The sequence below is a fragment of the Cygnus olor genome, chromosome 2 (genome assembly GCF_009769625.2).
Source record: "Cygnus olor isolate bCygOlo1 chromosome 2, bCygOlo1.pri.v2, whole genome shotgun sequence".
Classification (NCBI taxonomy): Eukaryota; Metazoa; Chordata; class Aves; order Anseriformes; family Anatidae; genus Cygnus; species Cygnus olor.
In genome coordinates, this window is record NC_049170.1 from 53,346,742 (window position 1) to 53,362,191 (window position 15,450).

The 15,450-nt window shown below is 45.1% G+C and overlaps 1 protein-coding gene across 4 annotated transcripts in view; it reads left to right on the forward strand.

Moving 5' to 3' along the window:
* Positions 1-15,450, forward strand: part of JARID2 (jumonji and AT-rich interaction domain containing 2) — a 212,591-nt gene that overhangs the window by 66,414 nt on the left and 130,727 nt on the right. The window contains exon 1 of one of the 4 annotated variants that reach the window (XM_040546395.1): positions 9,354-9,372. The exons of the other annotated variants lie outside the window; for them this stretch is intronic. The gene's annotated coding sequence lies outside the window, so the exon portion shown is untranslated. Of the gene's footprint in view, positions 1-9,353; positions 9,373-15,450 lie in introns of those variants that run through there. 4 annotated transcript variants of the gene reach the window in all.

Below are 15,450 nucleotides of genomic sequence, written 5' to 3' on the forward strand. Positions count from 1 at the left end.
TAACCATTTTTTTCTTAATCGGGTTGCTTATTTTTTTTAAGCTTTGTTTTGGGATTTTGGACTGTCTAAAATGGCTCTGGTAACTCCGTAGTCTTGTGCTCTGAGCTGTTAATGGGCAGCAGAAGCTCTCACCAGGAAATTTAGTATGGCTGAGAGTGTGCAGAGAAAAAGAGGAAGATAAGATTGAGTCTGAAAATGCAGGTCTGGTTAATGCTTAAATACATAGATTAGAATCTAAAGAATACTAAGGTTATGCCAGCGAAATGTGTTTTTCAATATATATATATTTCAAGGTGTTTATGCATTTCTCAGATAAATTGCCTTGATCTTTATCAGGTTGCTCTGAAAAATGTTAACTCTCAGAAAATCCTTGTGTGTCTGTAATAAATACATGCAAATCAGTAACAACATCGACTCTTAGGTTAAATGGAATTTAATTTGCCAGATCAGAGCTAAGAAGAGAACAAAGCCACAGCCCAAGAAACAATTTACGCTGTTGGTCTTGCAGCTCCTTTCAGATTTCTCTTGCAGTGCTGATGCTTCTGCGTGGGTTAGAGCAGCCTATAATGTCAAATGGCCCAATATATGGTAGAAGCTGCGGAGATCTAATGAGCAAAAACTGAACAAACCCTTGCCCTTAGGAGAATTTTAAAAAGTACAATAAAAGTTCCAGCAGCAGCTTTATGAAATATTCCTCTCTATCATCATGGCCAGTTTGACTCATGTTTGGCTACAGATACCTCCCTCCCTTGTACTTTTTGGTAACCTATAAAGTACTTTTTTTCTTCCTTTTTTATTTTTCTTTTTTCCCCCTAACGTTGTACCGTGGGCTTTGGGTGATTCGTGAGCTGCTCAGCCTGCCGCTTGAGTTCGCATCTCTCGTGTCGAAGCGTAGGTGCTCCATCATCTCGTGGGTGGGAAAAAAGAAGGCGGTGAGGGGCTGTGTGTAAATGGATCCAGCCGGTGGGCAGGATAACGTAACCCTGATGCAGCCAAGCTGGTCCACAGCATCTCTCCCCATCTTGTGGAGATGTGGGCTTCCCGCGGAGAGCCTGCTGGTGACGGGCGCGTGTCTGGGGAGGGATGGCAGGACCCTAGGGAAGGAGGGTCAGCCACCCTTTGGCCCACCTGGGGGACTCCTGCTGTTCTCTCCTTCGGCAGAAGGACAGCTGAAGAAATTCTGCTGTCAGTGTCCCAACAAATGCCATCGAGATGCACTCTTCCTCTCTTTGTTTTACATCTGGTTTTGATGCTATGGATGGGATGGCTTCCAGCCCTTATTTTATTTGAATCAGAATGGATCTGAATAATACCATTTAACTTGCTTTGTTGTTGTTGTTGTTGTTTTAAGGCCCCAAATCATCAGATGTAAGGCGATTTCTGGTTTTGACCTTTCAGAGGTGTTTCTTCTTCCGGCAGTTTGCTGGCACTGGGAGATGTCCCTCGGCTGTCAGGGTTGGTTTTATTCCGCGCAGTGAAATATCGACGTTCTTGGTGCTGGCCTTTACTGGTGTTAGCACGCATAGAAAAATGGCTGATTAAAGGTTTGCCACATGTTGCTCATCTGCGAGAGTTTCCTTTGTTCTGTGACGTTGGGCAAGCCTATGTATCTGGCAGTATTTCTGGTTTGTGAGAGCGGGGGTCTTTCTTTCGTGATCCTCTTGAAATGCGTGTGGTTTCTTTAATGTAGTAATTTCATTGAACAATTTTAAATGCAGTTCATACGTGTATATTATATGTGTATACTTGTTAAAAGGAAAAAAATATTAAAAACACGTAGTAATTCTTTCCAGAAGGGGAAAGAAATAGGAAGAAACACATTCAAACTGAAATACTGTTTTCCCAAGGGATTTTCATAGCTGTTGAAGTAATTCTTTCTTTGTGTTTTCCCTCTGTGTAACATGCATGCCTTTCTTTTAACTCCAAAATGTAAATTGCTGCCATTATGTTCTATATTCTTTAAGACAGATTCTTGAAACAGTTGTCGCAACTTAAATGCTAAATGGCCCATAGCCTCTGAAACTTGCTGGGAACGATGACTGTTTTTCCAGCTTTTCCAGTCTTTTCTATCAGCTGCGGTATTTTCTTGCCTTTATTTACTCTAAGTGCGTTTTAGCAACATTAGGCCCGTAATGAATTTTCTGTCACAGAGTTGCTGAGAATGGATAACTTTGTTTTAGGAAAATAAAAAGCTGTAGCTCGCCAGTTTTTGGTGCTTGTAGAAATTACTCGATGAAGTACTGCAGCCTGTTGCCTTCCTCAGGAAGCCACTTAGGTCATGAAAATTCATAAAATTCAGCTATCAGTGTTTAATCAAGAACTAGTCTTTTGGAAGAAAGATGTAAAGAATCATTCCAGCCTGATATTTTTACTTCTGCTGGGGAAAAAAACAAAAACCCACCACTGACAACAAAAACCCACCAAACCCTTCCGTTAAAAAAAAATCAATAAATCTAAGTTCTTCCAGACCAGAGCATCGTGTTGCAGCTCTGAGGAAAGTCCAGCTGGACCGATAAGAGAAGCAGCTATAGTTGAGAGAAGAGTTGAATGGAAAGGTTTAGCTTCAGTATTTGAGGTGGAAGGTTTTGGGGATTTAAACACGCATACCACAACTTTCAGGTTGAGTGAAAAGTAGTCATTTACATAGCTTATCTCTTTGGGAGTGGAAAAACAAGTAGGTGTGTCATGGCTGGATGCGATGATGTCAATGTTCGAACCAAGTTTTTGTAGAAAGCAAAAAATAAAATAAATTGAAAGTATTTGTGATCTCAAACAGTGGACCCCCAAGTATTTTTCTAGTAATAAGCCAAATGCATTTGTTTCCTGGGCTTCCTTCTCGCTTCCTGGGCTGCTAAGTAAAGCTAACCATGTTGAAGAAGGTATGTACTGTGGTGCCCAAAATGAATAACCTTTCAGGTTGGCTGGATTTAGCTGGGGGCCATAAGCTGTGAATCATTAGATTGAAATTAAAATCTATTTATCATGTTTTCTCCTTCCAACTAGTCTAGGCAGTGTCATTAGGTAGGTAAGTTTGTTCTTTCAGGAGTCCTCAGTTACAAATACTGCATTTAAAAAAAAAAAAAGTTCCCATCGTCCAAAGTTAGATTGCTTAAAAATTATGTATATCCTTTTTCTGTGTTTTCTGTCTCGAGGATAAGTTATGAAAGTATCTGTAAAAATCAAGACAAACCAATCTTTTTAGAGGAGATACGTTAATGGGATTTTCCCCATTACTTGTGGTGGTGGATGGTTAGACATCTTACGAGTTTGGGGCAGCACCATTGCCTTGCAGCCTGCCTGCTGGGCTCTCGGATGCCCACGTGCTGTGGGGTTACTGGCCCCAATGACTCGATGCCAGAAACATTTGGGATAGGATTTCCTGGGCACCTTCCTGTGGCATTCTGCCGTGGCAGAAAATTGTATGGTAGAAGGTAACTTAAGGATTGATTTGTGCTATTTTTAATAAAGGAGCGTCTGGAGGTACTAAAGCCTGGGGGGAAATTCTGAATACTTCTAGAAGAAGAGGACTGATTCCAGATGTCTTTCCTTTTAATCCAGCCCTCTAGCTAACCATACTTTTCTGCTTAATTCCTCGTAATAAGCTACCTCCTTTAGTGGATTGGTGAAGAAAGGCTTTGCGATGAAATGTATCCTCTTTGGAAATATTTTTCTATTTCCAGCAAGTAGTTCGATGTAAAGGCTAAGTTTAAACTAATAAAAAAAAAAAGAGAGAAGTTGTCATAGAAATAAAGCTGGATTCTGGCATTTTCAGCTTTAGAAGTGTAGTTTTGGACAAAGTTTATAGGTTTTGGCTTGCTCGACATACGGGTAACTCCTGTGGAACAGCTGAATGAAAGGAAGGATACCATAAAGGGAAATTAAGCCTGTGAAGAAAATGCCAACTCTTTTTTTTTTTTTCTTCCTGCAGACTGCAGTTCTGTATCAGCTAAACAAAGAAAAAAATGCAAGTGACTCAAAAAGCAATTTTCAACTTCCACCTCTGGTTTTAATCTTGTGCATCCTTTTGTGCTTCCTTGCCAGCATCTAGAGGTTTTACAAGTACTAAAGTGCACAGGGTTTCCAATGGTTGTAATCTCTGTAACAAAGTTCCCTTGATAAAGCAATACTCACGAAGACAAAAACATTAACAGCTTTGCCTACGCTGAACTCCTCTTTGCCCTTCTCGCTTCCCGTGCCGAGCTAAAGGAAGCGCAGCTCCTGGATGTGAACATGTAAAGCCATGTGAGAGACTGCTTGGAGCATCCTTGGGAGTAATTAGGGTACAACGTGTTGCAATCGGGGAGTTGTCCTAGACGTGGATGCGTTTATACGAGTGTGCGTATCCATTTGTGCTCCCCTGTCTGAGGAGGCAGCGAGCTGGCAGCTTGGGAGCGCTTTCCTTAGCCCAGCGCTGGAAGCAGACTGGTTCCTGCCTGCCTGTGTCGCTGGGGTGGGAGAGTCAGGCAGGTTGTGTTTGGTATTCTCTTAATTCACTACTGCATTTTTTTTTTCCCCCAAAACTCAGCTGTGTTACCACAGAGTTGTAAGTTTATAGTCAGTATAATTATTTGACTTTACCTGCTTCCCTTCAGCCTGATTTCCTGCTGAAACCCTTCAGTATACCCCCCCTTACCCACCTCCCTTGACATCGTGGGAGCAGCATATGTGCTTTTAAGTGAAATCACAGACTTGATTAAAATGTCCCAGGTTTCTACCTTTGACTTCCAAAGAGTCTATAATTTTATACCCCGCGTCTTTTTGGATGTGCGCGCCTTCTAATTTTAACAGGCTAAAAAACCTCCCGCCCCCCCAGCTGTTAAGGTGATTAGCGTGTGTGTGTGGTAGTTGGCGTGTCTGTGGGGTTTTTTTATACCACATACAAGGATTTGCAGAAGTATTAAAGTGTAACGGCACAGAATTCATTGAAGAACGTGTATGGATTTCTGTTTTCATCTACGCATCTGTGGATCTACCTATTATTCGAGCACTGCCAGCGACTGTGCAGCAGTAAGGTACCAGAGAAACCACACTGCAAAACCCTGAAGCTGGTTCTTAACTTCTCAGGCTCCTTCCTCGTTTCTAATATTGTTTCCACAGTCAGAAATCTCCTTGTGTTGCCATTACCAGGAGCAGGAACGTTAATCAGATTTGCAGACGTGTGCGTACCCTCTCTAGTTTTTCTCACCACTCACGCAGCTCCAGCTCCTCGTGTGTATTTTGGCCTCTTCCGAGCACCTCTGCGGCCCATCTGGTTTTCATCTGCGCGTGAGAGGCGATCTCCATTCTCCGCTCCTTGTGCTGGAGCCGGAGGCTCTCCGCATCGGCTCGGAGCACCGTTGCAGTCAAGTGGGGATGGGATCTTGAAAGTGTTTTTCTGAGCGCGAGGTTGATTACGGGGCCTGATTTACAGTCCTGTTTACACAAGAGATCAGGCTGTTGTAACTGCATTTCCTGACTTGATTGCATTCGTAATGATGTGTTTCTGTGCAATAAAACGAAGGTGTGATTTCAACATGGATAGGCGTTACCTGCTCTGCTTTTAACCAAGCAGCAGAGGTGGAAATAGATGGAAGAAAATAAAATGCACGAGGACGCAGCAGCACGGGTTTCAGCCTAGGCAAGCAACTAGAACCCAAGCCCTGCAGGGATGCTCAGACTAGGTGGTGGCTCAAGAGCCGAGGCTGGAGCCTGTGCCACCACAGCCGTATCACAGCTTTCACATGAGTTAGTTAAAAAAGTTCATGACGTTACGCAGACGTACTTGAAGATCTGTCTCAAAGGTTCGTTCAGCTGAGAGTATGAGGAGCAAGTTTATAGCTGCTCGCAGTGAGCAGGAGAGCACTTTTTCCATCCAGCTGCCTTTGGTTGGAGGGAGCTGGAGCTGCGTCTGAAAGAGAAATTAACTCAGCTCTCAGCCCCCGAACGCGTTGGCTTCTGCTTGGATGTAGGGCTCAGTCCCCTGGTTGGGCTGGACTGATGTTCTGGATTTTCTTAGAAATCAAGTACATTTCCAACATGGAAGGAAAGAAAGCTTTGCCATGAACTTTCAACTCCATCAGGAGTAGCAGTGTGAAATCAGCTTCTGTATTTATTTTTTATTTTTTTTAACAGTTGCTATTTGGGAGCAGATGAAGTATATGGTTGGGAACTGGGGACAGAAGGAGAATTTAAAATAGGTCGTAGCGTCTTGTTCTCTCTGGCCTTGGCAGATGCCTCCGCTTCCCCTTTAAAACCAACTGATTTTTGACTTTTTTTTTTTTTTACATTTTCTTCTGCCATGCTTTTGTGTGCGTACCACACACAACTGTGCATTAGGTGACCTTCTTAGGCAGTCCTGTCCGGAAGCAATCTCACCACTGCAGCTCTGAAAATTTTGACAAACGTGTGAGAAGAAACTTGTCTGTGACAGTGGTCATCTTCAAGAAAGGACGTGCATTCTCTTGTGTGTATTACTTATTGATGCTACCTGATGGACGCTCTGGTGGTTTGATTTAATTTTCAATTCCTTCTAGATATTAGAATAAACTGCAGAGCTTCTCTCTCTGTAATTGACCTGCTTCTTTGACTTCTGAACGGTGTCACATTTTAAATTGGATATCACTGGATTTTTTTTCATTTGGTTTATTAAGGAAAACAAAACTCATTCAGAATAATTTCTTCTGACAGAGATGGAGAAGAAGCAGGTCAGTGTTGGTTTATCTGTACACCCTAATTCATATTTGTTGTCTTATTTTAGAAGTTGAGCTATGTAGTCTTGATTGACATGAAATCCTAGAATTCGCTGACATGGAAAAAAAAATTAAGTCCAAAGTCTTGGGTTGCTCGTGGGCATGGCAGCGTCCTTCCCTAGTTTCTAATTCATGAAGAAATACACGCAGAAGATTTGTTAACCCAGACGTAACCCTGTGCCCTCTTAGATGAACTGAGATGCCCCAGACGCTTGCTTTCTTTGCCTGTAAAGGCGAGGAGACGATATCAGTTTGAGGGAAACATTGAAAGGGAGCACCTGGTTTTAAATATTTGACGTGTAAGATTTGACTACTTTGCTCATAAACTTGGTCTAATATTTTAAAAGGCGTACTCTCCTTCATGTTGAGGAAGAAAAGAAAGCTGAACCGTCTGAGCCAAAGGTGAAAAAGCAGCAACTGGATGTTGCGTTTAGAGAAACGCACATCAAAAAGGAGATAATTCTACTGGAAATTTGTGGCCTGCTTTCATAAAACTGTCGTCTCTGCGTTAGTTTGTGAATATTTGCAAGGGTGGACAGTATTTTGAGCTGGACAGAGTGTATGTGGTGTAGGGACAGAAGAATGGGCTAGGTGATCCTTTCACCATTTTGGCGAATTTTCCAACAGTTATATTCTTTGCCCCCCTCTCTCTCCAATTTCTCCTCCTTCCCGAAAATGTAACGCTAGTAGATGCCTGCTAAGCTGCTGCAGCAAAATCTGGGAAAATAATGGCAAAGCGTGAGTTGCTTTATAGCTGTCTGGAATACCGTCCTCGGTGGAGACTGGACGTGCGTGAGAGCGCTGGAGGAAAGGAGGAGAGGAGGAAAGTGGTGGGCACAGGGAGCTGATGGCCAGGATGAGGGATGAGGAGCCGGGGAAGGGGAGACGGGTGAGCTGGTGTCATCCTTCTGCCATCCCCAGCAGCTCCCTAATCCATCAGCAGATCTCGAGGCGGTTGGAAAGAGGGGAAGGAGCCTCAGAGCTAATTAAATTCCTGCAGGCAGAGGGGCTGAGCCGAGGAGCAGGAGAGAGGCTGGTGGCCCTTCCCGGAGGAGCAGCGGGGCGCAGATGGGTCAGCCCCGGGCTGCCAGGGCGGGCACGGGGCCCCGGGCGCTCAGGTCTCGTTAATTCAGCTGCTGGCGGAGCAACTTGTTTTAATTAAGTCAAATTTATGTTTATGAACGCGGCGTGTAAGATAAATCTTCTATTTGGGTCTCACTTGGTGTCGCAGGCGTGGAAGCTGCCATGAGAGCATCGCCTGCCTTCTTGCAGCGAGCGGGAGGGAAAGCGCGCGCCCGCTCCCAGCACAGCGCGCGAGCCCGCTTCTGATAAACGAGTAATTAAACAAATAGCCCCGCTTTTATTGCTCCAGTGCAGCAGCTGGGCCCCGCAAGTCGCTTGGCTAAAACGGAGAGAGACTCGTTCCATTTACTAATTGATTTCGCTCTCAAACTTCCGTAATGGTGTTATTTTCAGCTACATGTAGCGAGAGAGATAAGGGAGAGAGGAGGGGGGGGAACAAAGCAAAAAGCCACTGAAGCCATTTTGTCTCCTTCTTCCCAGACTTGTTCCCCGCCTGGCAGCTCGGACGTGCCTGCGGGCAGGGTTGTCTGTGCCCAGAGAGCTCCGTGCTCTGTGCCCTCCGCGTTTGCCTTTGCTGTCCCCAGGCACCGGCTGCGGGGAGCAGTGTGGAGGGGTGCCCCTGGGGCTGGGTAGTGCGATGGGTTTCTGGTGCTGGACACCCTGTTTTGGGGGGGCTTGACGGCCCTTGGGGCTTGCAGCCTGCTGGGGAACGAGTGTGGAAGCGCGAGGAGGTGAGCAAGTCTTTCTGTGGGAAGCAAAATGTCACCGGCGTGGTTTGGCAACTTGTGTTTCGGCTCAAGCCCTCCATCCCAGGTCCTGGGGGCAATCTGGGAGTCCCTCTTTCTGGATATCCATTTCCATGCCTGTCCTTCTGTCCCTCCATGGCCTTCCAGAGGGTGTCTGGCAACTCCGCAATGTGAGCACGGGCACTGACACTACCACTGGCCGTGCCGGTCACCGTCAAACTCTTCCCACTGCCCAGGCAGCCGCTGGTCCTATTTCGTGTCCTCTCGTGCAGATCCTGAAGCCTGCAGCTACAGCAGTCAGGTTCCTCTCTCTGAGCATCACCTATTCCTGGTTCATAACTTGTGCGGGATCTCAGACCTGTTTTCCAAATTAAAAATAAGATGTATTGTGCAACCCGAGCGTGGTGCCATCTGCATCATAGATTCTGCTGTGTTGTTGACTGCCTGCCCTGGACAAATTAATCTGTACGCAGAGCAAAATCAAGGGGTGGTTTCAGCAGAGGTGGGTAAGCACGCGTCAGCCTCCGGAAAGTCCACGAAACAATGATTAATTTGTGGGTGAAATTGGACGTGGTGTTCAGCAGTGGCTTGCTGTACATGTGTTTTTGTTAAGCATTGTAATATGAAATACTTTGACATCTGCGAATGCGTCATTAGTTCGGCTGAGTTCTGCACAGTCAGGCACTCGGAGCGAGTTTCCCCGCGCTCTGCTGGCCTTCCGTCCGTCCTCGCCCTCCCTCTCCTCCCCGCTCGGCGTGTTCCCATTCACAGTGCGCTGAGCACCAAAGGCAGCGTCGGCTGATTATGGTTCAAAGGTAAAAACTGCTCCCCACGTTGGTGTTTTGCCTAAAGCAAAGGCTTCGGTCAGACTTCTCTCACTCCCAGATTTTTTTTTGTCCTCTTTTCCCCTCACATTTTCTTGGAGTATTTCATATTTCTCACCCGGCTGAGGCAAAATAGGTTCTTTGTGCATCAGTAACTTTGTGGTTAGAGCTAATATCCTTACTGCTCTTCCCTTCTTATTCCTTCTTTTTTTCTACTCCCCTGCCCTTCTCCATTTTCCAAATAACAGCACTTTTCAGGTCAGAAAACCGTTCTGCAACAGGAATGAGGGTTTATGTTTTCGTAGGAAGCAGGCTTTTGTTTTGTGGGGATCTTCCTTGATTGCAATCCATGGCAAGAGCTAGAGGGTAGAAATGCAAGAAAAGGGAGCAAAGGGAATGATTGCTTTCAAAGTTGATTTTTTTTTCTTTTAGTCATTTTCGATGCCTTGATCTCGTGTGTATTTTTGGTCTTTGAGCCAAATGTGTTACGCTGTAAAGTGTACTAGATAGAGAAAATGAAAATCCAAACTCTCTGAATGGTCTTTCCTTAAACTTTTTTTCACCTGCATTTCAAAATTTACCCAATTTGTAAATCAATTTCCATCTGTTCGTGCTTTTGGCACTGTACCTTTTTAGTGAGTCAGCTGAGGAGCTAGAGCAAAAGCATCGCAAACATAGAAGTAAGTTTTCCCTTGCCCCATGGGAATGTCCCAGCTTTATTCTTGTGGTTTTTTTCCCCCCTGCTATCCGAGACTGGCTGTGGATGTTAAACACTGGGGGAGCTAAATAAGATTACAGCATTGCTTTGGTAACCTTTCTCAGTGAATGGGCAGTTGATCTGCCTATAATGTAAAGCACTTAATGTCTTGAAGCATCTAAGAAAGCAAGCTAGTAGTTCACCACTTAGAGTTCAATTCCTGGATAATAACGTTTATTTATAGGGAATAAAGAGTGAGTTCTGCGATGGCAAAGGAGACGTTGTCAGTCAAAGCATGGTCTTTTTATTAACCTCAAATTTATATGGTTAAGTCGTCATTGTATCAGTAACGTTTCTTGAGTGGTAAGGAGAGAAAAAAAATAAAATACAACAACAGCTGTCTCTGAACAACGTGCTGCTTGTTTGTTTGTCTGTACTAGGTTCAGGCTAGCAAATGGGCCACCGTAACAGGCCGGTGAGCTTCAGCTCAGTAGCCAGAAGCTTGAGACGTTGCACCTCACGTGCAACACATCCTGTATTTCTTCGTACGTCCGCGTGTCTGTCCTTCTGCATGCAGAGCAAAAGGTGGAGGAACGCCTGTACGGAAGTGCCACTTACTGAATCTTGCTTTCTTTGAATAAGTCAGCTGACAGAAATCGCAGCTTTCTGCAATTTGTTTATGTCTTTGGCTTTCCATGGAAGTGGGACATATTTCTCCAGAACAGAAATTTGCATATCATTAATGCATAGCTTACTGGTAACGTACGGAACTACTGTAGTTGGACCTACTTTGTGTTCTTAGCATGATACTGTCCAGATCTTGAAATACTGAATTTCAAAGGAATTTTGAAGGAAAGGAAAACTCTGGTTAATATTTCCATTTGCACTTTGTTTTTCCAATTTCCATAACATTTTAAATTAGGAATGTCATAAACTTGGTATGAGGCTAAGAGCTTGTTACAAAATAAGAAAGGAGGGTATTTGTAAAAGGAAAAATATTTAATCTATCTTCTTCATGGCCATTTTCTAAAACCTAAGGTAAACGTGGTGAAATTGAGTGAATTTCTATTAAGCACCCTCCTCTGCTTTCGTATCACGTACTGAACAGACAATTGATGGCATATTTCCAGCTGGCAGAGCTGTCGAAAGGTAGCATGCAACTTCAGCTCCATTCCCCCCCCACCCCCCCCCCCCCTTCAACATATGATTGTGCAAGTCTAAGTAAATTCATTGGAGAGTAAATATTCATTCAGTATGTAAAATAAAGAATAAATCTGCAAGTTGGATTCAGCGAGTAAACAGATTATCGCACTACAGGGTTTTCTTCAATACAGCGGGTGCTTTAGGCACACAGATTTTTCAAAGCTGATGTGATGATCAACTAGGTATCAACTGTTACTTGCAGTCCTATAAGTCTCCTTTTTCTTTGCTTTTTAGGCTTTTTAGGGGGAGGAGGAGAGAGGCAGGAAAAGGGGTTAGCACAGCAAGTGCCACAAGCCATCCTAATGCATGCGTGGAAAAACAGTCCATCTCGATTTGCTGTCCTTTTCATAAGCAGAGATGAAGTTGACTGCATTTTGGTGGTTTATATTTTTTCCACGTAAGACACTTTGTTTGGGACTAGTAAGGGTGTTCTGCATTTGCTAGTGGTTACGTCTTGATCGTGTTTTTCCAAGCATTAGCTGCTTGTCTGAGCATTAGCAGCTTCTCTTGTAAAATAGTGGGAGGCGATAATCTGACCCAAATAAACAAGTGACAAACTCTTCTTGCCTTCACGTCAAATGGGTGGATAAAAATCCTGCCTTTCCCATCCAGCACCACAGTGCTGCTCGTGCGGTGGGCTTGCACCCCCATAGCGAGGACCACTGCCAGTCCTGCTGCGAGCGAGGAGGCGGCGTGCCCTGGCTGATGCAAAATTCACGGTTTGGACCAAAATAAGAGTGCAGACATCCCGGTGTTGCTGCTGGCCTTGGCTGTCGCCCTGCCCTGGGGCATCGCAGCACAAGGGGGATGCTCCAGGGGGCTAGGGCCGGCTGCAGGAGCACAGCGGGTGTGAGGTCCGTAGGCTGCACCCGCTTCCCAGCTTTTGAGCAGGGACTTGCTACGGGATTCCACATTGCGGCTGGTTTTTACAGTTCAAGAAGGAAAAACTCTTGGCATAGGCCATACTGACCGTAGGATGCTTCCAGATCAAGGTGCGTTTCTCGTCATGCCAACCCCAAACAAGCCGTGTGACTGCCTCTGGTTTAGTTTAGTCACATACCAGAGACAAAAATCGTTGAATTGCTCTTTCCTGACATGTACTACTGGAGTGGAGCTGGTGTAAATTTAGTCAGTTCACTTTGTTGAATATCGAGAGCAGTGTGATATGTAAATAAAGCTTTATCAGACTGGATAGATTTAAAATTCCACAGTTGGTGAGGAAGCGTTAGCAGTGTAATATAATACAAATATTTACACAGTAACTTCTAAGTCTTCAATAAGTGCTTAATATTTGAAATATGTGTTGTGAAAACATTGACTGATTAAGCCGTACCATTGCCGCTACATCTGTATGCAGCGACGTGCGATCGCTGGGACGCGGGAGCCACCGGGAGGAGCAGGTCACCCAGTGATGCAAGGCATTTCAGCGAGTCACACCTTTTTCCCCCCTGCCTTTAAATTAGGATGCGGCATGATGCGCTCTCCCAGGCGTACTTGGCTCCAGCCCTCCTTGCTGTTGGAGCTGCCAGTGGCTGTTGCATTGCCGCAACGTGACTGCGCGTGGTTTGGTGTACACTCGAAGTGTGAGGATGGATCTGAACACCCCGTAGGTGGGGTGGGCACGGTCTCTCCTACAGATCACAGACTTGATTGCAGTCAGCCTTCAAAGCTGTCACCTTCCTGTGGCATTGTTCAACATCGCGCTAAAGATGATTCAGCCAGTTCCTGGAATGTTTTGGCATAAACCTGGTGTTGATAAGCTCTGCTCTGCCTAGACCCCGAAGACAATTTCGTTTTGCTAAACCGTGCTTTTCCACAGAAAAGCCAGCAGACTGCTTTCATCCAGCCCGCAGTATTTTCCCTAGAGAGGGGTGAAATGATGTGGCTGCTTCTGCAGGAAACCCAGCCCAAATAACCAAATGCTGCCTCTTTTTTCCTATTGCAGGCTAATGCAAAGAGCCAGTACCCGATGCTAACGAAGGGACACCTCCCCACACAATCTGTTAGTACCTTCTGCTTCTTCCCTCTCTCAGGGTCAGCCTGGGCAAGGCTGGAGGCAGATGCTGCTGCATGGGGTGGAGGGGATAGAGACACCCCCAGATCCTGACTGGGTTGAGGCTGCAGGAGGTTTTCGTGGCTGCTAGGTTTGCTGATAACACGCAAAGCTGGGTTTTTCAGGAGGAAAGTGCAGTAGCAGGTGATTTCCTCAGAAGCTGCTGCTGGGGATCACTGCTCAGGATGGTTTAGCAGCAGGTCGTGCTCTGTGAAGCTCACCCAAAAAGTCCATCCCCAAGGTGAGGCTGCAGCACCTGTCCATCCCAGTGACACGAACAGGACGATGGCAGTGACCTTAGCTGTTGCAAACTAAGAGGTGTTGGGACTTGCAGGCAGATGATGCAAGTCTCATACAGCTCATGATGTTTTTGCAAGGCTAAGAGCAAATAATCTTGAAATGAGCTGGCAGTTTTATGATTGGATTTTACGAGCTTTTATGATGTTTATAATCTGACATTGAACTCACAGTTTAAGAGGTGAAAGGTTTAAAGGAACACAGCAAAGGCATGCCACTAAATTTCTTCTGGGTGTAATTTTAACGTGCATCTTCAGTGCTTCTTCCCTGATGCGGTGGGTTTGCTGAAGTACAAGCGAAGCACTTCACAGTGTTTGTCACTGAGAAAACCCCCCTGACTCCATCCTTACTACAAGTTGAACAGAGGGAAGTACTTGAAGAGGAAAAGTGATTTGGTCTCCTGTAAGAAAAGGCGCAGACTAGAGGCAGCTGCCTTGTGTAGTGTGACTGCTGTGGTCCCCAAGTGCTGTCACTGCGTTTCCATTGAAACCTCAGCCACAAAAATGTTGTATGCTGTTCGTGTCCACTTGTTTTCTTTTTTTTTTTTTCCCCCCCCGATGCTAGTAAACATCAGAAGTCCCTGGTGATCTTAAAACTGGAATTCTAAAATGATGACATTTTCCCTGTGGTTCTTTTGGAGAAAATGACTAACTGTGCCTGCTCCTCATCTTGAGGCTCTGCATCCTGGTCTTTTCAGGGATGTTTGCTTTGGAGGTCCTGCCTGCAGAAGACCCACGAAAACCTCTGATGCTTTTTGCACACGTGCAGCACAAGCCCCTTCTTGCTCGAGCTGGCCGTTTCTCTTATCTCGTGTCGTTCTGCAGGCTTGCGGAGCAGCAGGTTTGCCGTTGGCTAGCTTTTTGAGGTTTCTGTTGTGCACAGTACTGTATTTGTCTCCTGGTTCTTAGCTTTGTAATGTTTTGCCTTTGCTTGCTGCAGAAGGCATAAACAAGCCTGTCAAAAGACTTGTTTAGCGCGCAGATTCTGTGGGGGTGGCTGGCAGCCTAAGACCCTAAAATAGATCCAGCAATGAACTGAATGGCTCGAAACCCTGAGAATTTAATTTGATCTCTCTCGTTGCCTTAAATATTGGGACTGAATGAGGATTTCTCTAACAGAACAGAAGGTGAACATGTTGGTATGTGACAGTAATAGAAGAAGGGTCCAGACCTGCTGTCATTGAGACAGTCTTCTGCAATTGGAGGCTGGGCTTGGCCGCTGGGTAGCGGATTTGGTGCTGTAAATCACAGTACCTGAGTGCTGCGTGCTATGATTTTACAGCATGCAGGGGGTTGTTCTGAAATGCTTACCTGAATCCCGCTGTGGGATAGTCACCGTAGGGAAACCTAGAGCAGTCACTCATGGTTTTAGCTTCTGTGTTGTGCCACCTTTGCAAATGAAGAAAAAAAAACAACTGCAAAATCACTAGTGGGTTCTTTTTTTTTTTCTTCCCTCCCCCCTTTCCTTTTTCATGTAGCACCATGCAGTTTGTAATATCATAGCTGGGTTTTTCAGTTGTGGTGGTGTGAAGGTAACAATGATTTGGCTTCGACGTGCCGTAACAGCTGCAGAATTCATTGGAGCTCAGAAGCCTGTGAGTTATAGCTGTGATGCCATTTACAGCTTTTATGGAAAAGCTCTTAAATTTGTGAAACGTGTTACTTTTTGAAGTGCATTATATTTGTAATTTGAATTCTCTAAAAATCCTCTCTGCAAAAAATAGCTTTGAAAATCTTCCTCTCCCCGCTAAAAACATGGGGAACTCTTAACAGTCGGGGAAGCGAGTCTCTTAAATTGAGTGATAGAACACATAGATGGA